Below are 27,317 nucleotides of genomic sequence, written 5' to 3' on the forward strand. Positions count from 1 at the left end.
AAATAAAAAACTGAAGGATGATCAAGGTCGTCGGAATAATCTTCGTTGTAATCCAGAAGATGGCAACGATGGTGGTAATCTTCCCATGGTACCTCTCCTATCATCATTGACTGAATAATTCCTTCATCTATAGAATGTACATGTGACTAAGGATCTGAAGAGGTGCCATATTCCTTTGACCTATCTACCCAAACACTTGATGAGCGTTGATTTGGATTTGCCGCCCAGGCTGAGAAAATTGATTGCTACAAAATCTCTATTAGGCTTGGAGGCAAAACCTGTTGATGATCCATGTTAATAAAATGTTCAGAAATCTTTTGAATGGAAGATATCATATTTCAGGTTCCTACTGTTTCCACTTCCGCCAGATTACTCGGAGGCGGTAGGGAAAAAGTACCCATCAAGGTAGGGTCTTTCAGTAGGCCTACTCTGACATTTTGAAGTGAATGAGAGCTTCCATGGATCATTGGAATGCTTCCTATAACTTGTGAACTGTTGGGGAGAAAGATTTATTGATCAACAATTGTAATTCCTCCTTGGAAAGGAAATGCAATCTTTCTAAAGTAAGTTGATACAACAACAACCATAGCATAAATCCAAGGTCTTCCTAGTAGGATATTGTAATCAAGGTTTCCATCGATAACTTCGATGTCAATTTCTACTGTCTTACCCCCCAGTTCAACTTGCAAGTTACTTAAAATCCCGTACGGGGTGTATGTTCGTCCATCGAATGCTTTTAATGTCATTGATGATCTTGACAAGGGTGGTGATCCTAAAGTTTTCCAACAACTCATTAACATAATGTAGGTAGATTCCCCTTCATCAATAATTGTTCGATGAACAGTTTTGTTGAGGGCTTTCTCTTGGATGAGGAAAGCGAGTTGACCTGGTAACTAAGGTTCAAATCCTTTATGGTTAAAGGCCACTAGATTGGAATCCGCTGGGTCAATCCCACCTATTGCTGATAATAGAGCCTGCTTTTGGGAGGGGCAATTTTGCAGTACTTCAAGTGTCGACATAGCAGACGGAGATTGGGCCAGATCATCTACTATATTATAATTCTGTGCTGCTTGGGCACAAGGATTAAATGTCGATTTTTGTACTACTCCCTTTGGCGGCTTTATTGTTAGCTCAAGAATGATGGGTGGCACAACTTCTGTTGAAGTTGTTGTCGAACTACTAGGTTGATCTGTAGCCTTGTTGTTCGATAGCTGTGGATTCCCGTAATCTCTATTCCTTGTCGATATCAAAGCATCATTTTGCTGTTTCGAAATGGACAACATAAGCACTTGGGATGAGGAAGCATTGTCTTTAGCAACCAGACTGGTTTTTGGGTTTGGAAACGAATCAGTCAATACTGCTGAGGTTTTTGAACTCTTAAAGAATTTCTTAATCTTAGCTTTATACGAACAATCTTTCATCCAATGGTCCTCATCACATATGTGACATGGCCTGGGAGGTTTCCTCTGCCCATAAGGGTTTGCAGAAGATTTTTTAGGAGATGAATCGTCCTATTTCTTCTTTTTGCTTTTCCCTTTCTTCTTGCCCCCTGGTTGCTTCAGTTCTTTGCCTTTGTCAGTCGACACGGCATTAACCTCCGAGGCAAGAAGTTCTTCATTTGCATTTTGACCAGAAACCATACGGGCCTTCTTAGATGTAGCCTTCGTCAGCATGAGAGTCTTTGCTTGATTTAGGAGGAGGAGGAATGGAAAACTCTGGTTTAGGAGCATCAGGAATTTTGTCATAGAGCATACCAGACTGAGTGTAAATCAAGTCTAGATATTGCGCACGAGCAATGAATTGCTCTTCAGTGACAATGCCCCCCTTAGCCACATCTTCTGTAATAGAAGGTAACAATGACTTAATAAACCATTCAGCTAACAGCTAATTAGGAACATATGTTTTTACCATTCGATGACAACGTCGCCACTCATGAATATGATCAGATATGTGAGTGGCTGTCGTTTGCTTAAAATTGGTAAGAAGCTCCGTTCCTATTTCGTACCTTATGGGTAACTGAAAATGAGTTAAAAAGGTTGTGGCAAGGGCACTAAAGTTATCGAATGAAGCTCTAGGAAATTCGATGTACCATTTTGTCGCTGGACCAGTTAACATTTGCTAAAAAAGGCGAAGCCTAATCGAATCATCATTGAGAGTGTTGGATGAACACCACAGATGAAAAGTCATCACATGATTCGACAGATCTTCACCCGGATTTCCATTGAATTTAGGAATATCTGATGGAAATTTATGAGGAATCGCTGGCCACCAAGGGGTGTAAGCAATTGGATCATTTGTTAGCCGATTTAGATCTGGTAATTCCAACATTGCGATGAAGGGCAACTGTTGATTCAGGTTTGGCGAAGCATACCCAGGATAAGATGGGATCACCTGAGTAGTGGGTCTTTGCATACCAGCATAATGTATTTGACGCTGATAACTTTGATAAGGTTGATGGGCATAACCATTATGATATGATTGATGGTGACCATTTTGAATATACGGTTGCCCATTACCCGCAAAGCTTTGTTGCTCAGGTCCTCGGTAAGCTTGCTGGAATTGCAGTTGTTGATATTGCACTAGCCATGGTTGTGAAACCATTTGTTGTTGTCCAATACTGGATGTTTGACCAAGATGAGGGGTGATAGTACCCGTTTGAGCCTGAGTCGCTTCAGTTAAGGAGCCACTAATTGGCGATTGTGGTTGAGTCATTGAGACAAGAGGCTGTTGTATTATGACCTGAGAGACTTGAGGTTGACATACAATAGGTAGCGCTTGTACTTGCGACACCATTACAATAGCTGGTGTAGTGGGAATATTTGACATAGGTAGATTTGGTTGCATTGAATATACAACTCTTGGTTGTTGAGGCAGTATTGGCACCCAACCACTGGATGCAATTCCAGCTTGACCCAAATTTTGTTGTGAACTCTCATATGGTTGTTCTCCTGGAGGGAATAATGAAAAGGCATACTGCCCCCCATATGGCGGAAATCCAGTGTTCAAAGGAAAAAATGGTCCTTGTAGACTGGACTGCCCAAATTGATACTGTTGAGGAGGATCAATTTGCTGAGACTCAACATAAGAAATTCCAAATATTATTCCGGATGAACAAACGGGAACAAACCATACTGTCAAAACAGTCCCTGGGTGGACTCCATCTAGCGGTTGAGAGCTAGTTGGGACAGATGGTACACCAACGAACATTGTCGGAGTAGTGGCAGGAAGTTCTGCTACTGCTGTATCAGATGACACAGTCCTAGATGTCGATGGTTGTTCAGACATATTGAGTCTATCCAAAAGACTTCCTAGTGATTCTACAGGAACTTGCGATGAAGGTTGACTATCTTCTAAATTAGAAGGATATCGGTGGATCCCAGTTCCAAAATGTAAGGGGGTACTAGATGGGAGATCCTCCACAATCTCTTCTATCGCAATCAGTCCAAGTGGAAGAGGCAGATCATCAGGTTCGTAAAATATTTCTGGTGCCGAAGAAGGTACACACTCTGCAGCGACAGATGTAGGAAGGGTGACACCTTCTGAATTAGTCCCAGATGGAGTTGGTTTAGGAATAGATGTGTTTACCGTTACACTAGGATCAGTTCTAGTGTCCTCTTGTAACTGTGGAACTTCTTTTGTAGAGGCAGGGATACCAGAAATAGTTGGAGTAACTGGAGTCTCTGAGGATGTTGAAACACAAGTTTCAAACAAACCAGGGGACTTTGACCCAGTTAAATGAGATCGCTTGGCTTGGAATGGTTTCGTTTCCAGAGTCAAAGATGGTTGACTCATTAATCTCCATAAATGATGGGGTTTTGATTGACTTTCTTCCACGATTGCGGATTACTTGATCAACTCAAAATAAAAAGGGGAAAATGTTATTTCGAATTAAATGAATTTTATGATGCTTTGACACAACTTTCTTTTTCAATTTTTAAGAGTCAAGAAAAAGCTAAAGATGACTCTAGTCGCCTTCGATTTTTAATGAGCCTAAAGTGACAAGTGCTCAGATGGAACTTTTCTTTTAAGGAGTCTAAAAAAGAACAAAAGTGACTACTCTAGAAATCTAGACAGAGGGGATTACCAAACCAATCACAAAACTGCAAAACACCTTTTACGGTATGGCAATCAATCTTCCCGAATGTTGTGCTCAGTGCACTGCAATCAATAAGGCAGAAAACATGGCTTCCTAAGGATAAAGGATGTAGCCTATTGTGGCCTCCCAATATATACTCGACGGTACGTGGGAGCACAAGTCCATACTGGTACTTGTCGTCTCAAAGAGGAGGAATCACCCAACCTATGATGAAAGCGATAGTTACCAAGATTTACGACGCCAAAATACATCTCTAGCCTAGACTTCTAAATGTTGTGCATTAGGTTCCAAAGCGTTTTTATGTTCATTGAAGTTTATTTTACAGTTGATCTTTCTTAAGAAGTTTTCCTTTAAGGTTCACCGTGTGATGTAGATATACAATTATGCAATCTAAGATGATAAACAGTCGTTTATTTTCTTTTTGCAATGAAAATCCTAGCTACTAAGGAAAGAGAAATGAAATTCTTTCAACATAGAGCAGAGAGCACACAATAGATGCACTTTTCCTAAATCAACTTCAGCATGCAGTCTTAATGCGAATGCACATGCATGTATTGTTTTTCAGTTTCCTTAATGTGAGAATGACAAAAAGAAAACAAAGTATAGATCTGAACTATCTTTTTCCAAAGCGACATTATTAACAATTTTCTTTTCAAAAAATGAAAGTAAGGTCAGGACGACACTTTGCGATTTTGAATCTTAAACTGGTTTCAACACTTGAAATACCATTAATTCAAATCAAATACAATGGCAAAAGTGTAATCGACTATCTAAAAGAGGAATGCTTTGTGACACTCTTTTTCTTGACTGAAAATGACACTTGCGACACTTTCAAATCAAAAGATGACAGTTCGATTAAGCTACTATTTGCAAAGGAGAACTGTAAATGATGAAAAATACATAAAAAACATTCACAATTCCTTTTGATGGAGGCTGAATAATGCAAAGGAAGATGGTTTCAACAGAGATATACTGATCATAGACAGCAAAACTACTGAATAAAGCTAAAGAAAATGAAGAAAAAACCAAAATCTCGAGGTAGAAACAGTCTTAGTCAATCATTGCATCTGTAACACAGGGAAACAGGGATGCATCTCACCTGCAACACAGGGAGGTGCGATGCATCCATATTTCCTAGAAGAGGTAGCGCAATGGTCCAGGGACGAGACTGTGCTTGGTTTTCACTCACAATTTGCAGCGAAGTTTAGGGATTTAGGCTGAGCTAATGATTGTCAGTAAACACAAAGTATAGGGGCTGATCTAATGAGGTTATTTGAGCTACCACCAGGGAACTTAGGATGTTTGCAAGCTAGATGTTCAGTTTATAAACCAACCCGGAGATTGACTGAAGCAGCATTGATCTACTTTGCAGTTGCATAGCAAAAGCAGTTCAAAGGCTAGCTGGCTTGACTTCAGGCTCCGTCTGTGGTTTATAAAGCAAACAATAGTAACAAAACAAACAAACTATTCGATCCCCAGCAGAGTCGCCATTTTGTTATCAGGAAAACTAGTGTCCATTCAGAGCTGCTAGTCCCACTAAGATGGGTAGCTATCTTAGAAACAAACAAACTAAAGTCACTTGTGTTTTCCTTTATGAGAGATAGATGAGAGAGAAGTAGAGAGTATCAACCTCGGTCTTTCGCCAGTCTCCTTGCTTGTTTCCTCTCTCCTTTGATAGAGCTTTCGCCACTCCTTTCTCTCTTTTCCAGCTTCAAAGAACACCTGTAGATTCAAGGAAGCAAAATACCATCAAAGCATAGATATCTATAACCATAAATAATGTAGGATCAGATGTACATTAACCATATAAATGCATACACAAACAAGATTCAGAGATATACAAGCATAGGGAGGAGAACTCAAATAGCTTTATTGATAGAAGTAGTAGAAGAGAGGATTACAACCAGGCTGTCTGATCGAACATCATCCTCCCAACATGAAAGCCCTCTTCACCTCATACAAAGCAAGATCACCCAACAATGTCTTCAAAGAGAAACCAACAACACTTCCTTGCAAATTACAAAATTCCAGCCTTTGGATCTCTTGGATGAGGGATCCATATATAGATGTTTACAGGAGAGTGAGTCAGCTTCTGGGATTTTGATTAGTGTCATTTCACTGATAGTTCTTGGTTCCACTTGGAGATTTCAGATCTCTTACTCATCCCTAGGCGAATTCAGAGAGGCAAGTGTCATATGAGCAATTTCTAGAAGATTCTCTGGGTTTCCACCTAACAAACTGCTTCTGCCATTTGTCTACTCTCGCTCATCACACCCTACAAAAGGGATTTCCAGTATGCATCACACCCCCCATGTGTAATAGGTGAGATGCATCGCACCCTATGCATGGAGCAGTCTCTATGGTCCAGTTTTGACCAGTTCTGAGTAGTTTTACATGGATAACTTCTGAGAGATGATGTAATCAGCTGACCTTGTTCCTTTAGGGTACGAAACAACACTTTTAGGGGTTTAGAAGCCCTTGGTTTATGGACATATGTGATTGGGGTTATAGTGCCCAAATATTTCTATAACAAGCTAATCCTTAGAAGCCTTTTTATCAATTAGGCCTCTATTTTCTTCATTTTCCTCGTCACATACAACCTCTGACCTTTCACCTTTCTTTTCTCCTAATTTCCATTATTTTCATAAATAAAATTCCAATTAATGCAACGTTTCCTTTCCAAATTCCTTAGCCATTTCCTTTGCCAATTTCCTTATTCGTAATAAACCAAATGAACACCCACACTAGGATGTTTTTCCCAAAATTCAGCTTGGAATAAGTGTCCCATAATCCATGGTTATTATTTTTCTTTTATTAACTTTTATTACATGGAATTTTCACTAGGGTTTTTACATAACCCTCCCCCTTGGGGGACACCATCCTCAATGTTCAACCACACCTATACCTCAGCAAACTATTGAAAATCAAACATAATTCCCATGGAGCTTTATAACATAGCTCAATACAATATTTATAATGATCATCCTACTGAGAAGCAAACCAACATGACAACATAACATCATAATAACATGACACCCGTACTGCTTATTGGAGCTTTATAACTTAGCTCATGGCGGTATTTACATCCACATACATATGTACATATATTAAAACATCACCCAAGCACATGCCAATACATATACCAAACATCATACCAAAATTTATTTGCCTCAACTAGAAAACAATGAAGGATACATAGCCCGCATCTAATCCACCATCTCCCCTGTAGCTTTGTTGGGCCAAAAGTGTTTCCACTGCACTTTAACCCGGTCAATTGCTTGGTTCCGGATCATTAGCATATTTCTTTATAATATACACCGCAGTTCCGACTGGAATCATCCTTTTGGCTACAAACCAGTCAATCCAATGATCAACATCTTTAACATACTTCTTAAGCAATGACACATGGAAAACATCATGGACTTTCATTGTCGGAGAAAGTGAAAGTCGATAGGCTACTGACCTAATCCTCTCAATAATCCTGAAAGGTCCAAAAAACTAGGGTGCCATCTTGGCACATGGTCCAATCCACAAGGAGATCTTCTTTAGTTTGATGTGTAAGTACATTTGTTCCCTAACCTGAAACTCCTTGAACACCCCATACCAATCTGCATATCTCTTCTGCCTATCTTGTGCTGCCTTTAGATCCTTCTTGATTACCTACATTTCTTGCTCCATGTCTGCCAACATGTCCGGTCCAATCAACACCCTGTTCATCAGATCACTCCAATTCATGGGAGTATTGCAACTCCACACATACAATGCCTCAAATGAACTCATCCTTAAGGATTCCTGATACCCATTGTTGTAGGTGAACTATACTAGTGGAAGATACTCTTTCCACTTCCACTGTTGATTCATCACATACATCCTCAACATGTCCTCCAATATTTTAGTGACCCTTTCTGTCTATCTTTTAGTCTGTGGATGATAAGTTGTACTAAAGGCCAAATTTATCACTAAACCTGCAAACAACTCCTTCCAAAACTTGGAAGTAAACTTAGCATCCCTATCTGATACAATCTTCTTTGGAACCCCATGCATCCTAACCACATCTCTAATGAATATATATGCTACATTTCTATGTGAGAATGTAGACTTCACTGCAATGAAGTGCACACCTTCATCAACCTGTCCACCACAACCATGATGGAATCATGTTGTCTCACCTTCCTCGGAAAACCTGTGATAAAGTACATGGAAATGACCTCCCATTTCCATTCTTGAATCACAATCAGTTGTAGCAATCCACTTGGATGCTTACACCTTTCCTTCACCTACAACAATCTAAACACCTAGACACAAACTCTACTACATGCTTCTTTAGATTCGACCAATAATAAAAATTCTTCACTACGATCAATGTCAAACGATAGCCTAGGTGATCTGAATATGGTTTCACATGAAACTTCCTCAAGATCACCTTCTTCAGCTCACTATTTTCTGGCACATATATCTTGTCCCTAAATCTAACCAATCCATCTTCCGTGAGACGATAGTCCACATCTTGTGCACCTGCATCTATACCTTTACCTATACTCATACGACTACCTATACCTGTATGTGTACCATTACCATTACCTGTACTTGTACTTTTACTCTACTACAACATGTGCACAATATCCATATACCTGTCATCCTGTTGACCTTTCTACAAGATCCTATCCTATAAATCTGTCCCATAAGAGCTCATAGTTGCTATGTGATTTAGTTGTATCTTCCTGCTAAGAGCTTTTTCCACCCTGTTCTCTTTACTTTTGATATACCTAATCTCAAATTCGAACTCACTGATCATGGAAAACCACTAAGCCTGCCTCCCATTTAGATTCAATTGGTCAAATGGATACCAAAAACCACTATGATCACTCATGAATACAAACCTCCTGCCAGGAAGATAGTGCCACCACATATTCAATGCATGTATGATGCTACCAACTCAAGATCATGTGTTGGGTAGTTCTACTCATGATCATTCAGTTTCCATTACTCATAGAACACTACCTGTTCTTCCTGCATAAGGACTCCACCAAGTCCTCTCTTGCAAGCATCTGTACATACTACAAAATCTTTGTTCAGATCTGGTATCTTTAACACTGGAGCATGTGTCAATAACTACTTAAGCTGCTCGAAACTGGCCTCACACTCCTTTGTCCATCCAAACTTCTTACCTTTCCTCTACAATGATGTGATAGGATAAGAAATATCTGAGAAGTTCCTAATGGACCTCCTGTAATAATCTACTAACCCCATGAAAGATCTCACCTCATCCACATCACTGGGAGTTTCCCACTCCATGATAACTCTTACCTTTTCTGGATCCACTGCTATGCCCTCCTTGGATACAACATGTCCCAAGTAAGGTAACTTGGTCTGAAAGAAACTGCACTTGTTGAGCTTAGCATACAACTGATGCTCTCTCAACAATCTCAACACTGCTGCTAAATTCTTGACATGCTCTTCTTCATTTTTTTAAAGTATACCAATATGTCATCAATGAACACAATAACAAAATTTTCTAAATGGGTATGCAACACACTATTCATCAAACACATAAAGGTAGCTGGGGCATTAGTCAAACTAAATATAACTACAACAAACTCCTAATTCCCATATCTGGTTCAAAAAGTTGTCTTGTAGATTTCCTCTTCTTTAAAGAATATTTGATGATATCCAGATCTCAGATAAATCTTCGATAAAAATGTTGCTCCCTTCAATTGATTGAACGAGTCATCAATCCTCGACAACACATACCTATTCTTGATGGTCACTTTGTTCAACTACCTGTAGTCAATGCATAGCCTAAGAGTACCTTCCTTCTTCACAAAAAATATGGTGCACCCCATGGCGATACACTTGGACTAATGTATCCTTCGTCAAGCATCTCTTTCAGCTGCAAATTTAACTCTACCAACTCTGGTGTGCTCATCCTATGAGGTGCTTTTGATGCTGGAGATGCCCCTGGCACCAACTCAATAGAAAATTCTACTTCCCTATGAGGTGGCAAGTCTGAAATACCTGCAAGAAATACATCCTAAAAATGTTGTAGAATTGGGTACCTGATCAAGACATCTACATCCTCAACTTTCTTACCTTTGTCACTAGAGATATGTACTGAAAATAACACAAACCCTTTCCTGCGACTATGCTTGGCCTGCATAGCTGTCGCGATCCTAACTGATGTGGCTTTATTTCTTCCCTGTAAGACTCTTGGTTCCCCATCTCCATCCAAGCACTCAATGGCTTTGTCATAACAATCCACCTTGGTCCTATGACGGTATAGCCAGTCCATACCCAATAGCATACTATATGATCCCAATAACAATACGTTCAAGTGCGTTGATGTAGACATGTCATTTAACTCAAATGCACAAGCTCTTACCCAATGATGAACTCTTTTCTTTGTACCTATAGCCAACTACACTAACCAATGTTCAGTGTGCATTTTTTTATTCAAACCACACTTATCCACAAATTCAGGACTAACATAACTATAATTAGATCCAGGGGGGTCAATCAAAATAGAAACAACTTGATAAAAAATCTTACCGTCAATCTCAATGATAGATGCCTGATGGTTTTCATGTCTGTTTTCTAGCACTGCATAGATACGAGGAATGCTCTATCCAACATCCCCAACATTTTGTGCCTCCTGTGCACTATAGATCTGAGGCCTACCACCTTGATTATGTGGAAAGTATCTCTTAAGGTGCTCCTTACCACATGTACAATGCTCCAACCTTCTAGTCGTTGTTGTGATCCAAGTCCTTGTCTAGCTACATTGAACTTCTTTTGTGGTGCCACATTTTCTTTCTCTTCTACATTTTGAGGCCTTGTTCTTTTCGGTTGCCTTTTACCCTTAAATTTATCCTTATTCTTCCTTTTCCATCCTTGCTGAGATTCCTTCTTATGCTTTGACTGTTCATAACAATGTTTCAATTTCCCAATAACCTCCTCAAGTGATCAAGGCTCATCATACTCAATCCAATTTTTAAATGCTAATGGCAATCCACTGACAAATTGATGAAATTTAGCCTTCTCATCTTTAAGATACGATACATACCTTAATAGCTCCAGGAAATTGGTTGTATACTCCTCATTTGTCATCGATCCCATCTTAAGCACATAGAATTATTTGGCCTTACCGTCGTAGTACATTTCTGACAAGTACTTCTTCCTGTAAATCCTCTTGAACTCATGCCAACTCAAGTCCTCTACCTGATGTCTCTGACCCACTTCACATCTTCCCACTAGATATCTACTTTACCTCTCAGGCTGAAGATAGCTACTTTGGCCTTCATATTATCTGTGTAATCATGCAACTCAAATAACTTCTTCATCCCAAGTATCCAAGCCTTTGTATATTCCGGTTTATTCAAATCTCCATCAAAATTAGGTGGATTTTCTTTCTTAAATTCATCTGGAAAGTATCCACTATCACTCATCCTGTGAGCGTGATAACGATGACGATCATGATGCCTGTCAGAACCAAAACTAGAATAATACCTATATCCATCTGATCCAACATAAAATGGAATGTAACAAATTAAGCATAAATAACACTTCATTTCATTAATATCAAATACTGAAATATGCTTACTAACATAATGGAAATAATACTAGCTCAGGTGATGGTAGCTTATCTCTAAGACGAGATGTGGTAGCTACATGCTTATGAACTATGTTACAATGCAGCTCAAAGGCCTATTTATTATTGAGAAATAATGGAAAACCCTAAACATCCAAAAACCTAACCCTAGGAGATGAAACGCCAAAACTATGGGCCCACTTTGGGTAAATTGGTACATCAACTTCCCTGGGTCGTAACTTTGGCATACGATCTTTGTTTGACATGCAAAATACCTCATTAGAAATATTTGTTTGAGGAATACAAATTTCAAGTGGAAAAAAAATACGCATTATTTCCCTGGATTTCCCAAAAAACATCGTTTAGGGCCTCAAAATGGCTTCGGAAGTTCAAGACCCGAAAACTATCATTAATAGTAAACTATGCTACAATTAAGGAAACTGAAAAACTAAAAGAGACAGTGGTGGGTTCCAAGTAGAATATGCGGGTGGCCACCAATATCCACCTAGATCATTCCTTCCCCCTTAGGAATTAATGGTCCCCATTGCGTTGAGTGCCTCCATGAGATGGGGAAACTTCTACTGAACTTGGTCCCTGGTGAGCCACTTGCCTTGGTGCAGGAGTTAACCGGCTTTGACAACACGACATAGTTGGATCTTATGTTGGCGATTGTTCTTGACCTGTGTGTCCATAATACGATCAGTTGTGGCTTGTTCCATGCATTCTGGGTTTAACTCTATTGGTGTGATTTGTTTTGCAATGTCTAATGTGTCTAGTAATGGTGGGAAGTATGGTTGAAGGCAATCCACATTGAACACTGGGTGTAGGCCAAGGAATGGGGAAATGTTGAGCTCAAAAGAATTGTCTCACACAACCTTGGTAATGGTGTAAGGACCATATCGGAGTAGTCTAAGCTTTCGATGGGCTTCGGTAGGGCACTGTTTCTGCAAATGCACCCAAACTTTGTCACCCACTTGAAAATTGTGTGGCACCCGATGTTGATCATCTCGCTGCTTGTACTTGGCATTTGACTTCTCCAAGATTTCATGAACCTGCTGGTGGATGTGTTGGATACGTTCAATAAATCTAGTCGCTTTATCAGCCTCGAACAAGACATGTGGGATTTTGCATGTATAGTCACATGAGGCATGGAAACATTAATCAGACACAATGGTTGAAATCCTAAAACCACTTGAAAGGGACCACAACTAGTCGAGATATGGAGAGCTCTATTATAACTGTGTTTCACATAGGAAACACTCTTATCCTAGGTTCATGGATGAATGGAGTTGTACATGTGGAGTATGTGCACTATCATCCTATTGACGATCTTCGTTTAGCCATCAGTTTGGGGATGGAAGGCAGTCAACTTGGTGAGCTTAGTGTCCAATAGTGTCTAGAGGCTTGACCAAAATGTGCTTAGGGACCTGATATTCCGATATGATATCATGGTTTGCAAGATCCCACAAGACGAGGAACTTGGCCAAATGTACCCTTTTTGCGGCAACTCCTGGATTTACCACTTGATCTCTTCATTTTCCAAAATGGAGCGATGATATATTGACCCATTTGGTCAAGGTTCTCTAGGAGTTAGATCGATCAAATGCTTGACCTAATATCCACGACCGTATCCACCTGCTCCTGTTGCATGGAGAACCCTTCCCGAGGGCCATGGATGTGTCTACAATCTTCCCCTTACTTTGAGAGTGAATCAAAAAGAAAACAAATTTCCTATTCTTAATCATACTGCATTGCTTAGTAGAGATCAAAGAGATGGTGATAGGTGGGGCTACCTCCAGTATCCTGTATAAATTATTACCGAAATAAATAATAACAAAGCGAGGTCTAGACTCATATACAACATGTCGCTTACACAAGTATGGTTGTCCTAATAATACATCACAAAATTCAAGAGGAGAATCATCACACAGTACCTCATCCATGAAGGACTTGATGTTGTAGGGAAGGTGGCATTGCGGGCTGATGTGGAGATCTCGTCCTTAGTGAAGCCACCCGATGGTGTACGATTGTGGATGTGTTATAGTCAATAGACCTAGCCACTTCACAACCTCTGCTGAAATGAGGTTATTTTGGCTCCCGCTATCGACAATGAACTGCAGCGGAGAACCCTTCACCCACATCTGTGAGTGGAAGAGGTGTTCCACCTTCTCTGGATATTCAGGCTCAACATTTTGGATCTTAGTGGTGGCCACAGTGGCACTAGGCTCCACATCAATTATATGCTTTCCTTTGTCATTTCCCTTATTGGGTTATGACTCAAAGTCAGAACATGCATCTGATTCAGAAGCCTTAAGCTTAGCCACCAATGTCTGCTTGGTCCAACACTCACTTGTCTTATAAGTGGAATTCTTATGGAAGTCACACCACTTTCTCGTGTCCTTCTTTGTCTTCGTGGTGTTTTTCTTTACTTGCGACTTCGGCGGGTCATACTGGGTTGCCCCACCTTGGCTTTGTGCTTTTCTCTGCAGTTTGAGGGAACCTTTCCCTTGCTTCGGATTCACATATCCAAAGTCTCGCTTCTTATGTTTAAACTTCTACTCAATCTTAACAGCGTATCGGTACGTTGAACCGAGCGATGAGATGTCCATGAACTCCATCTCATCCTGGATATACCTGTGTAGGTAGTTTTGTACTTGAGTACCAATTTTCACTCAGAATCCTTGATACTCAACTTCGTGCGAAGGGTATGAAAAACATTGGTAAACTCTGACACGTCTTGGTCCCTTCCCTACCATAGTGTGTTCCACTTTATGTATTTATCCTCATAGCTCCCGACAGGGTAGTATTACTCCTTGATGGCATCCCAGAATGAATTCTAAGTGGGTGCAACTGAAAATAGTGAGGTGTGATTTTGTCCTTCTTCTCACAGTAGGTTTTCCACGAGTCATTGATGAGGGGGGCATCTTTGAGAAGTGCAAAAGTAATATTTTCTTGGCTAGAAAAATCATGAACAAAAAAATATCCTTCTAGCAGATTTAACCATTTATCTACATCGTTCATATCTATCTGACCTTCAAATATAGGGATGTCAAAGTTAACTTGTACCTTAAAGGATGTGGTGCTTCCAGAGTAGCTTTTGGAAGGAGATCCGGTGCCTTTGGGTAGTCGTTGAAGGACTTGGGCAAAGTTTTCCATCATCGCGTTCCTTTGTCGCTTGAGGGCTTCTTCGAGCAAGATTTTGAAAGCTAACCCATCGTATTTATTCTCTTTTGCCATGGGAGGCTATCAGGGTTTGCAAGGCTGGCCTTGTAAAGGTTTGACCATTTCAAGCCCTAACTCCTTATATCCCGACCTCATTGGGGAGATGCAAAGAAAAATAGAGAAAGAGCATATCACTCTGATACCACTGATTCGAACTTAAATAGGAACACAACAAATTACAGATATAATCATAAATATAGATATGCAGCATAAATAACACTTCATTTCATTAATATCAAATACTGAAATGTGCTTAGTTACAAACATAATGGAAATAAGACTAGATTTGGCGATGGTAGCTTATCTCTGAGATAATATGTGGCAGCTACATGCATCTGAAATATGTTATAATGAAGCTCTAAGGCCTATTTATTATGGATAAATAATGCAAAACACTAAACATCCAAAAAATTAGCCCTAGGAGATGAAGCACCAAAACTATGGGCCCTGTTTGGGTAAATTGGTACATCAACTTTCTGGGGTCGTAACTTTGGCATACGATCTCTATTTGATGCGCACAATACCTCGTTAGAAAGATATATTCGAGGAATACAACTTTTTAGTGGTATTCAAGCCCCATTGTTTGCCACGGTTTTCCCAATAAACATCATTTAGGGCCTCAAAATGACTCTGGAAGTCCAGGACCCAAAAATCTGCCAAAAATAGTAAATTGTGCTACAATTAAGGAAACTAAAAAACTGAAAGAGACAGTGGTGGGGATCCAAGTGGAATAGGTGGTTGGCCACCAACATCCACGTATATCACCATCACCTCTCCTATCTGGAGTATCGAACAATATGCCATCTATATTCGACCTGCGACCACCATGAGGCCTATCGCCATATGCCCCATTAGTTCTTTCCTCCTACCCATGGTTGATCAAAAGTGGACCTTGTTTCTGCAATTCTGACAAACTTTGAAGGAGTATTGCATTAACCTCTCCTTTTTTCTCTTTGCCTACATGATTTTGTCATTGTTCGCATTACAACTTCGTATTTCTTCCTTCAAGCTTCTCAATGTTTCAACTAAATTAGAAGAGTGCCCAACACCACGTTGCTCATTTGATTCATAGAGAGAATATTTTTAGTCTACCATCTTGCTATTCATGTTTTATCTCTTTCTTGCAAGGCATACTATGTCAGCTAAAACAAATCATAATAAACCAACATACCTTAGCATAATTCGGGGAGGATATCTCATCTACAAGATCAACCAAATCAATGTAATACATATATAAACATAATCACAACTGTTATCGGGAAATCTAGTGTCCACTCGGAGCTGCTAGTCCCACTAAGACTGGTAGCTATCTTAGAAACAAACAAACTAAAACTACTTTCACTTTCCTTTATGAGAAGTAGATAAGAGGGGAACAAAGGACACCAACCTCAGTCTTGTGCTTAGTTCCTTGCTTGGTTCCTCTCCCTTCTGACAGATCTTTGTCACTTTGCCTTCGTCTACCTAGCGTCAAAGAGCACCTGTGGAATCAAAGCAGCATAATAATATCGAAGAACAGAGATCTACAATCATAAACAATATCGGACCAGATATATATTAACCACACAAATGCATATATCATCAAACATACAAGAATGTGGAGGAAAACTTGAATAACTTTATTAATATCAAGAATAGCAAAGAGGATTACAACCAATTGTTCTGACCCAGCGTCATCCTCCCAGCATGAAAGCCCTTCTTCACCTCATGAAAAGCTTAGATCACCCAACACTATGATATTCCACCAAAAAACCAACAACACTTCCTTACAAGATACAAAATTCCAACCTTCTGGATCTCTTAGATGAGGGATCCATATATAGATGATTGCAGGGGGTGAGTCAGCTTCTAGGATTTTGATTAGTGTCCTCTCTCTGATAGTTCTTGATTCCACTTGGAGATTGATGATCTCTTACTCATCCCTGGGCGAATTCAGAGACGCAAGTGTCATAGGAGAAGTTTCTAGAAGATTCCATGACGATCCACCTTGCAAACTGTCTCTGCCATTTGTCTACTCTCGCCCATCACACCCTACAGAAGGGCTTTCCAGTATGCATTGCACCCTTTACACTGGGTAGGTGAGATACATCGCACCCTCTGCTCTAGGCAGTCTGTATGGTCCAGATTTGACCAGTTCTGAGCAGTTTTCTGTGGAGAACTTCTGGGAGATGATGTAATCAGTTGACCTTGTTCCTTTAGGGTGTGAAGCAACACTTTTAGGGACTTAGGATCCCTTGGTTTATGGACATGTATGATTGGGGTTGCAGTGCCCAAAAATGTCTATAACATTTGCCCCCTAAAGCATGAGGTTGTTAATCTTTTGACGTCGGGTGAAATGCTTTATCATGAGGATCCAAAGTTTTTTCGAGCTGGAAGGTGACCTGTAATAAGATACAATACAATAATTATCTTCACAATATTTTTCATGATCTAGCTGAGGCGGGCATTCCCATGCTCAGCTTTATAAATTCATTCTCATGTACATAAGACAGACAACCGTCTGTGTGGCAGACTGATGATTCTAATAGAGTCATCATCCTTTGATTTGGATGATCATCTGTGCAGCAATGATGTAAATTTGATGTCTTTATTTTCCTGAATATATCGCAGCCCGGATGGATGAAACTAGATCTGGGGTCTTCAAACTCATCCAATCTTCACTCAGAGTACAAGTCGATCCATGTGAAAGATGTTCTGGAGTCGAACATGGAAAGACATCGCCTGATTACCAGCCAATGATGTAAGCTATTAATAGGCGCGAGAGGAATCACCGATAATGATGATGACCCTCAAGGTACTACAGTACAATTTGCGTGGTGTGAAAAGGGACTTGGCGTCGAACACCACACAAAATCTTTCGGTCGAAGGCCATTGATGTAAACCTGTCGCTGGAAGTGAGAAACTTTCCATTGAGGCATGCAAGCTTCAAAGTACTGAAAGGGTTGTCCCTAAGTCGACTTCTTGGATAATGAGCTGATGTCGACAAGAAGCGACCCATCGTAGGAAGGCCTTAATGAATCCCATATCTATGACATGGAATGGAGTAAATTATTTTTGGAGGTGAAAACGATCTGATGATACAGGGTTCAGGGTGGCGGTCATGAAAGAATGGAGCGTGAATGTATTGCAGCGGATGAGACACAGGTGAATTATCTGAGCGACTTCTCTTGAGCATACTGGCGACACTAACATGGATTAGTAGCGTTAACTGTTGGGTGTGGAGCCTGATTATCTTCTATATTCAAAGGTATCGCCACATAGGACCCCAGCTCGAAATGGGGGCGGCAACGCCGCCCGTAAAATGTTCACTGCAGGGGGGGTCCAGGGGGGGGCGGCTGCGACCTTTGGGAGCCCCCCCCTGGCGGGGGGTTTTGGGGGCAGCGCCCCCGAAGCTAAAAACAGCTGTAAAATTGCCTTGTAAAAGTATAGTAATTTCTAGTCAATCTGGGCCATTCATTAGGAAGATGATCTGACGGTAGAACTTATGTTTAGTTTAGGGTTTTTTGCCCTAGAAGGCAACCCCTCTCTTTGTATGAGGGTATTGTATTTGAGGCTGTGTGATAGATGTGTATTCTGTGAGCGAGAAACAGAGAGGTGAGACTGTGAGAGAAAACAGAGGATATTACAGCGGATTTGCTGTAGGTTGTGTCTCTTCATTTTGCTGGATAATAGAAAGGAAGGACTAGCTGTTCGGGGTGGACGTAGCCCAAACTGGGTGAACCACGTATATCTGTGTCTCTCTTGTTTTGTGCGTTTTCTGTGTTTATATTTCTGCAATATTTTATGTGTTCCATTGCTCCGTAATATATAATTTTCTAACATTAACCCCAAATATGGATGGTGCAGTGGACCAATGGTGATATGACTGGTGAACGGAACAACCCAACCCGACTCGGATGTGGAGCGAAAGTGTCATGTTCAAGAGCGACTTGCTACCAATAAAGTTTCTTCAAGTTTTCTTCCCAATTTTCCCCAGTCATTGCTGACCAGTACCTCTTTATTTTTATCAAGCTTTAGGAGGATAACATATGCTTGTTCTATAATTTTCCCTTCGGGAAAACCCATCGCTATGTTTTAACGAGCCTAGCGACAGTGAAACTCATTCTTGTCTGAATGGACAAGTTTGTCGCTATTTGGTTTTAACGAGTTTAATGACAAATATAACTCTGTCCTTTTCAATTTTAGAGAGTTTGAAAGGGACGTAAAGGAAACTCCAATAATAATTTTTCGTCATATAATCCCTTAAGTCCGAAAAAGTATAACATAATACAAAAGGGATGAATTTTTGGTAATTTTAACGAGCCGAACAAAACAAGCGCTCAATCCTTTTGTGTAATAATCCCTCGGGTCCAAAAAGATTAAAATTTAGAGGAGGGATAGCACTTCTGGTCGCTTTAACGAGCTGGAGATGCCAATTGCTCAACAATATTTTCATATTTTACGAGTCAGATGAAAAGAGCTTAAATAAGACTCGTCTTTTGAGGAACGAGTGATAATTTCAGGTAGCAACTGATTCCAGGTAAGGTTTGGAATTTTCCAATCACGGCAGTGTCACAAGGATGGCTAACAGGATCACTCGTCGCAGTTGTTCCTCAAAAGGGGTAAACAATCAAATGGAGGTGAATGATCGGCTAAAACAGAGTGGAGGTGATGGTAAGAACATGACCAGGGCTCAAAAGCTGATGATAATGCATTCACAATGGTTATTTACTGGAAATTGGTTCATTTTTTAATGAGCTTAAACTCTGGGGGAAACATTTGCTCATTGCTAAGGTTTAATTTTTAACGAGCTTGAACTTCACATAAAAACTGCTCGTGCCAGTCGTATAATAAGGATGTCTTATCGATAGGTTCAATTTTTAGGGAGCTTGCACCATTCGAAACTTTGCTCCGGATCCTTTCATTATGCAAGCTAGGAACAACCAATCCTATGATTTTAAAGGGTTGAGAAACTACAAACTAAGAAAATAAATGGTTGCTCTTTACTTTCAGTCAAAAAGGTTTGCATGCCCCCAGGCATAGCGAAGTAGAGTTTCCAGGTTACCATAAGATTGCTCCATCCGCGTTGCAGACAAAACACTTCCTTGGCGATGTCTACCGAAATAGACAAAGGTGAGTGGCACGGTCGCCTCCACTCACATAACTTTGACGAAGGAATCTTATTCCAGTCTAATCCCATTTTCCTAAACGGATGGGTGTGTCAGACTAGTCATATATCCTCTGCGGAAACCTACCCTATACCCAAGGTTTTCCTACCGAAACAGACCAAGGTGCATGCTCCCCGAGTTTCAGTCATGTCCTCCCGAATCACTCACGCTCTTCAGGTGGACAAACTGGAGATTGATGAGACATTCCTTGCGTGAAAAGACCATTTAGGGATGGAATTTGACTATTAGCTATGTGTGAGCCGGGGAACGAAAGCTGGTCTACAAGCTTGACCACTCGGCCTTCATGCAGAAAACACATTACTCTAAAGAGTGAGGAGACAATGGCTCCCATGCTATAAATATAGTCGCGTCCAAGGAGTAGATTATAATCTAGAGGTCCTTGGACTACCATTACGTTCATGTAAACGGTTTTCCTCCTCAACATTATGGGCACATTGGGAAGGATCCCTAACGATCGACTGGTTCCTTTGTCGAAGCCTGTCAGATTTCTCATCTCAGGCAGAAGCGATGGCGAGCCAAGTGCTTCCCAAGCAGTTGAGGAAAGGATACTCACAGAAGCCCCTTCATCTATGATGGTACCGACCATGATCATTTTGTAAGCTTGTACAATGATTCGGAATGGTACATTAGCCAGTACCCGGGGTCTGCCTAGTAGATTCCAATCGAAGGAAACGACTAGGCTGCTTGGAGGTGGGACCGGATAGACGGCTGGATATGACTCTGACAAACTTCCTTCCTGCGGTAAAGGAACGGGTAGACTACCCCATGTTCATCAGAGTCTGTGTTTACGAAAAGAATTTGAACGGTGTCATTCTCATTCTCTTCAATGATTGTGTCATCTGAAGATGGACCTTCCGAAGACAAGACCGGGTTGACTGCCGCCTCAACCTTTTGAATTTCATCTGGTATGGATTCAGCGGTTTTATCTTCAATGATAGATGCTTCGACCGACCACAATGGCGTGTCGGTCGGATTTTCAACTAGTGATGGACTCGGCAAGAGTTTCTTGTATCCAGGAGGAAGCCGTAGCGGTGAAGCAGGACATCATCCAAGACTATTTTAGCTTCGTCTAGGAAGGGACAACGGTGGACGACGTGATCGCCTTCACACAGTTTACAAGGAAACTTACATTTCCTTTTTTGTCCAAATGCTTCGCTTTCACTAGTTGATGGTGTACTTTCGAAATGATCTTCAAAGGTTGATGACATCGGATTGACGAGGAGACCAGTCCCTTAAGATCTGAGGGATGCAAGGACAATCTCGATGATAGTGGTCTCCTTTGCAAATGACACATGGAGATTTAGGCTTGGACGGTGCAGTGTGCGGATTTTCACTAGACGATGCCTGGTTACCCCTTTTTGCCTTTGGCTCCTTCTTCTTCTTCCCTTTCTTCTCCTTCTTAGTTACTTGATTTTTGGCTTTACCAGCTTTATCAAGCGAAGAGGAAGGAGGAGAGGGAGAATCGGACGAAGTAGAAGGTTGGGGGGTAACTTTAGTATCATCCAGTTGTTGACTCGATTGTTCAGGAATCACGGTGTTATGAACGACGGAGGTCGAGAAGAGCCATATTGGCAAGCCAATCGTCAATCCTGGAAGTGACAATGTGGCCATATGAGGTGCACCAACATCTCCCCAAGAGGAGAAAGGACTAGGATTTCCTCCAAGGGGAAATCCTTGGTTGGTGGACTCCATTTTTCTCAACCTAAGACCAACATGGGAATGGTGATATTATTCCGATTAAAATAAATTTTAGACGCTTTGACACAACTTGTTTTTTCAATTTTTAAGAGTTGAGAAAAAACAAAAGATGACTCTAGTCGCCTTCAATTTTTAATGAGCCTAAAGTGACAAGTGCTCAGATGGACCTTTTCCTTTAAGGAGTCTGAAAAGGAATGAAAGAGACTACTCTGGAAATCTAGACAGAGGGATTACCAAACCAATCGCAAAACTGGAGAATACTTTTTATTCCCGAATGCTGTGTTCAGTGCATTGTGATCGATAGGGCGGCAGACACGGCTTCCTATGGATAAAGGATATAGCCTATTGTGGTCTCCCAATATATACTCGACGGTACGTGGGAGCATGAGTCCGTGCTGGCACTTGTCGTCTCAAAGAGGAGGAATCACCCAACCAACAGTGAAAGCGACAGTTACCGGGCTTTACGACGCTAGAATACGTCTCTAGCCTAGACTTCTAGATGTTGTGCGTTAGGTTCCAAAGCGTTTTTAGGTTCATTAAATTTATTTTATATTTGATCTTTCTTAAGAAATTTTCCTTTCAGGTTCACCACGTGATGTAGATATACAATTCCTAAAATGCAATCTACGATGATAAACAATCGTTTAATCTTCTTTTTGCAATGAAAATCCTAGCTACTAAATAAAGAGAGATGATATTCTTTCAACATAGAGAAGAGAGCACACACTAGATGCACTGTGCTAAATCAAACCAACAAGTAGTCTAAATGAAAATGCACATGCATGTATTTGTTTTCATCTTTCTTAATGTGTGAATGATAAGAAGAATGCTAAGTTCAATTCTGAATTATCTTTTCAAAGCGACAGTACTAACAAATTTCTCTTCAAAAACGAAAGGAAGATAATGCTGACACTTTGATATTTTGAATTGAAAACTACTTTCGACACTTGAAAAGCTACTAATTCAAATCAAATACAAGAGTAACTGTATAATTGACCATCAAGAAAAATAGAATTCTTTTCTTTGACTGAAAATGACACTTGCGACACTTTCAAATCAAAATATGACAGTTTGATTATGCTACTTTTTGTAAAAGAGAACTGTAAATGGCACACAATACATAAAAACATTCATAATTCTTTGTACTATGGAGGCGGAATCATGCAAAAGAAGGGAGTTTCTACAGTGGTATACTGATCGCAGACAACAAAACTCCTGAATAAAGCTGAAGAGAGTGAACACAAAAACCAAAATCTGAGGGCAGAAGAGGTCTTGTCTAATCAGCGCACCTGCACACAGGGAAAGTGCGATGCAGTGCACCTACTGCACACGGGAGGTGCGATGCATCCTGATTCCCAAGAGGAGAAAGTGCAATGGTCCAAGGACGAGACTTCAACTGGGTTCCGAGTCACAGTTTGCGGCTCAGTTCAAGGATTTAGGCCGAGCTAATGATGTTCAGTAAATATAAATCACAGGGGTTGATCTAATGAGGTTACTAGAGCCACCACCAGGGCAATTAGAATGTTTGAAAATCAATCGTTCAGTTTATAAACAAAACCTGGAGATAGACTGAAGCAGCATTGATCTACTTTGCACTTGCATAGCAAATGCAGTTCGAAGACTAGCTAGCTTGACTTCAGGCTCCGTCTGTAAGTTTATAAAACAAACAAATATAGACAAGCAAATAATCTATTCGCCCCCTAGCAGAGTTGCCATTGTGTTATCGGGAAATCTAGTGTCCAGTCGGAGCTGCTAGTCCCACTAAGACTGGTAGCTATCTTAGAAACAAACAAACTAAAACTACTTTCGCTTTCCTTTATGAGAAGTAGATAAGAGGGGAACAAAGGACACCAACCCCAGTCTTGCGCTTAGTTCCTTGCTTGGTTCCTCTCCCTTCTGACAGATCTTTGCCACTTTGCCTTCGTCTACCCAGCTTCAAAGAGCACCTGTGGAATCAAAGCAGCATAATACTATCGAAGAACAGAGATCTACAATCATAAACAATATAGGACCAAATATATATTAACCACACAAATGCATATATCATCAAACATACAAGAATGCAGAGGAAAACTTGAATAGCTTTATTAATATCAAGAATAGCAAAGAGGATTACAACCAATTGTTCTGACCTAGCGTCATCCTCCCAGCATGAAAGCCCTGCTTCACCTCATGAAAAGCTTAGATCACCCAACATTATGATATTCCACCAAAAAACCAACATCACTTCCTTACAAGATACAAAATTCCAGCCTTCTGGATCTCTTGGATGAGGGATCCATATATAGATGATTGCAGGGGGGTGAGTCAATTTCTGGGATTTTGATTAGTGTCCTCTCTCTGATAGTTCTTGATTCCACTTGGAGATTGATGACCCCTACTAGCCATGATAGGAATTTCATCAAACATGTCACAACTATGTAATCTATAGGTATAAACAACAGATATGAGCATAGGGGTCTCATACTTATGTGAGAATCACTAAGAAACATTTTTCCCTTATATCATTAGTTGCGTTATCATCTATTAGGTCATAGACATATTGTTCATTCATTTACAAATCAAAACATGAGGAGATCCATACATCATCACCATCATAATGCATGCTTATAACCAGCATAATAACAACAGAAATATCAAGGATACATTAGCCATATAATCCACATATAAAAAAGTACATTTACACATAAGATACCAAGGAAAGAACCTCTTATTAATGAATGAAAAAGCCAACCCGGTATGGGACTACCACGTTCCACCCAACCGTAGATTGGCTGAGCCAAATCTCTCTTTAGCCAATCACTTCCGTCCCATATTCCAAGCATGAATGTGGCACTCAAACCAAAATAACTGACCAGAGAATCCGGAGGCTAAACCACCTCACCTCATAAATAGAAACCAATATTTACCGCAATTCACTATGGATCACTAGGCCAAAATAATAAACATGCAATAACATGCTTTACCATGATCTCCACTAGATCACTAGGCCAAAACAAGCATGGATGCCACCAGATTTCACCACCTACACCGTGAGGAATTGTCCTATCTCCTAGTCTCTAGGATTTACCGCAATCCACACTAGATCACTAGGCCCTAACCAAGACTCCACTCTCTAGGATTTACCACATATCCTATCCTGAGATTACTAGGCTTCATGGAGAGCATCCAACTCTAGGATTTACCATATATCCCACCATTCACCAGTCGAGGATTCCTAGGCCCACCAAGGCAACAAAAAATCTGTCTTTACTATAACCCACATTCTAGTTCAAGGATTACTAGGCCATCTATTCTTTTATTCAAAGATCCATCTCACTTGGCTTTGTATCCATCCAACAATCCAACTCAACCAAAACATGAGAACCCCATCACACCATGGCTATCCGGAAATGGAAAGGCTAGGCTAAAAAACATTGTCACACCTGGAAAAACCCATGCCAATGATAGAAAGAGAACTAAGAACACACATGAAACACCATGCATGCCAAATATAGCAAGGAAACAACACATGCAAATTAATACCAACAAAAAATACTGCTATAGTTGCTTGATCCTGCTCTTCCTTGCTTGATCTCTGCTTCCTCTTTTCCTCCTTTGCCTTTCTTGATCCAATGTTGAAATGCTCCAAGAAAACTCTAAGTGTCCAAGAGTGCGAGAGAGAGAGAATAGAGAGAGAGCTCCAAAATTGAACTGACAAAAGGTAACACTGACAAAAAGGTACCAACTAATCCTCATAAGCCTTTTTATTAATTAGGCCTCTATTTTCTTCATTTTCCATTATTTTCCTTCATTTTCTTCCTCACATGAAACCTGTGACTTTTCCCCTTTCTTTTCTCCTAACCTTTATTATTTTGGCATAAATAAAATGCTAATTAATGCCACTTTTACTTTCCAAATGCCTTAGCCATTGCCTTTGCCAATTTCCTTAGCCATAATAAGCCAAATGAACACCCACACTAGGAATTTTTTCCCAACATTCAACTTGGAATAAGTGTCCCATACTCTGTAGTTATTATTTTGCCTTTATTAACCTTTATTACATGGAATTTTCACCAGGGTTGTTACATTTTCTCCCCTCACTCGACTTTCAAGCCTCTCAGATCAGTGGTATAGAGAAGGTTAAAACTCCATGGAAACCAAGGTTTGAGTCCATTTCAATCTCATATTTGCAAAGGGGTCAATTTGCAGCCATTGAAGAAGAACTAGATAGTTGTGATAAACATAATAGTAATTTTGTCAAAAATTTAACAATTCTGTGAGTTTGATAACAGTAACCTAGTCCAAATAATGGATGATAGTCTTTCTCCAAAAGGATGAAAGGAATGATTAACTCCACTGATGGTAATATGGATGCCTTCGCATGAGACGATGATGTTAACCAATTATATATGCTTCTCCCACCCATTGTGTGCTCAATGGGAAGGTTGTTTGAGATGGATTCCGCTTTGGATTTCAATGAACTTACTGTGCTTTAGTGGATTTGAGGGAATAAAATATAGTCAAGGCCACCTAAAGACCATCTCGTTGCCATAATATAATGGATATTTTGTGCCATTTCCTGATTTCAAGTTTGGGGACCATGATTGATCCTAGGCAAGCAAACAATATCTTTGATGGTGGGGTTGAGCAAATCTTATAGCACTGTGCAACGTGGATTCGAATTTGTGGGAAATGAAATTACAACAACATTTTTTTGTAGCCAAGGGGAGTGTCACTTCCTCCAGTAGCCACTACAGTGGTTTATTTTATCAATCACATATGCAATGCGGTGAAATTATTTCAAGTCCAAAGTGTCCCTAGGATACACCAACTTGTGTGGTTTTTGTCTTTTATATCCCTCTTTTTTTCTTTATCTCTCTACATTCCAAATTGTCCCTTGGGTACACCAACTTGTTTGTATTTTTTCTTTTATATCCATCATTTTTCTTTGTCTCTTAACATTTAATTTGTTGGAGGGTGCAAGACTGGATCAACCTAATATATATTCATGGGAAACTAGATTTATTAGCATTTCAAGTCATCCTTATATGTTCGGGTTGCTTATTCGGTGTATTTCACATATCATTTGGATAGGAAACTCCATGATGTTAACAAAATCAATCACTCTGATTTATCATCACATTTTTCGAATAGATATAGGTAAATGGTTGCACACTAGGAGAAAACATTTGAGGTCATGAAAAAATGTACTAGCAATATTCCTATTCCATTTGCTACCATACTTGATGGATGCCAAAAATTACCAAATGATTACTACAAGGAATTTGTTAGAGTCCATTACATTATTCCTTTTCAGAGTCCTAAACATGGCTATACTTATGTTGAATTTTAGTGCTTATACTACCCATCCATTGATACAGGAAGCCATTGTTGACTACCTTGATTGTCTCATATCTACCTCGAAGTATCAGGATTTCTATCAGGAATGCATTTGGTCTTTCTTTTGGAAAAACCATCAATAGGCCTTCGATTGGATTTGTATGAATGTTTCAAAGTGATAAAGCACATAAGACATTATATATGTTATACTTCATTGTTGTGTTCATTG

At 40.1% G+C, this 27,317-nt stretch overlaps 1 pseudogene; it reads left to right on the top strand.

Annotated features, from left to right (window-relative positions):
* LOC149258179 (15-cis-zeta-carotene isomerase, chloroplastic-like) overlaps window positions 1-27,101 on the top strand; it is a 67,443-nt pseudogene extending 40,342 nt beyond the window's left edge.
* The last annotated feature ends 216 nt before the right edge of the window (window positions 27,102-27,317 follow it).

The sequence above is a fragment of the Pinus tabuliformis genome, chromosome 6, assembly GCF_031772625.1.
Source record: "Pinus tabuliformis cultivar Carrire ecotype Pingquan chromosome 6, CPIR1, whole genome shotgun sequence".
In the NCBI taxonomy this organism is placed as follows: domain Eukaryota; kingdom Viridiplantae; phylum Streptophyta; class Pinopsida; order Pinales; family Pinaceae; genus Pinus; species Pinus tabuliformis.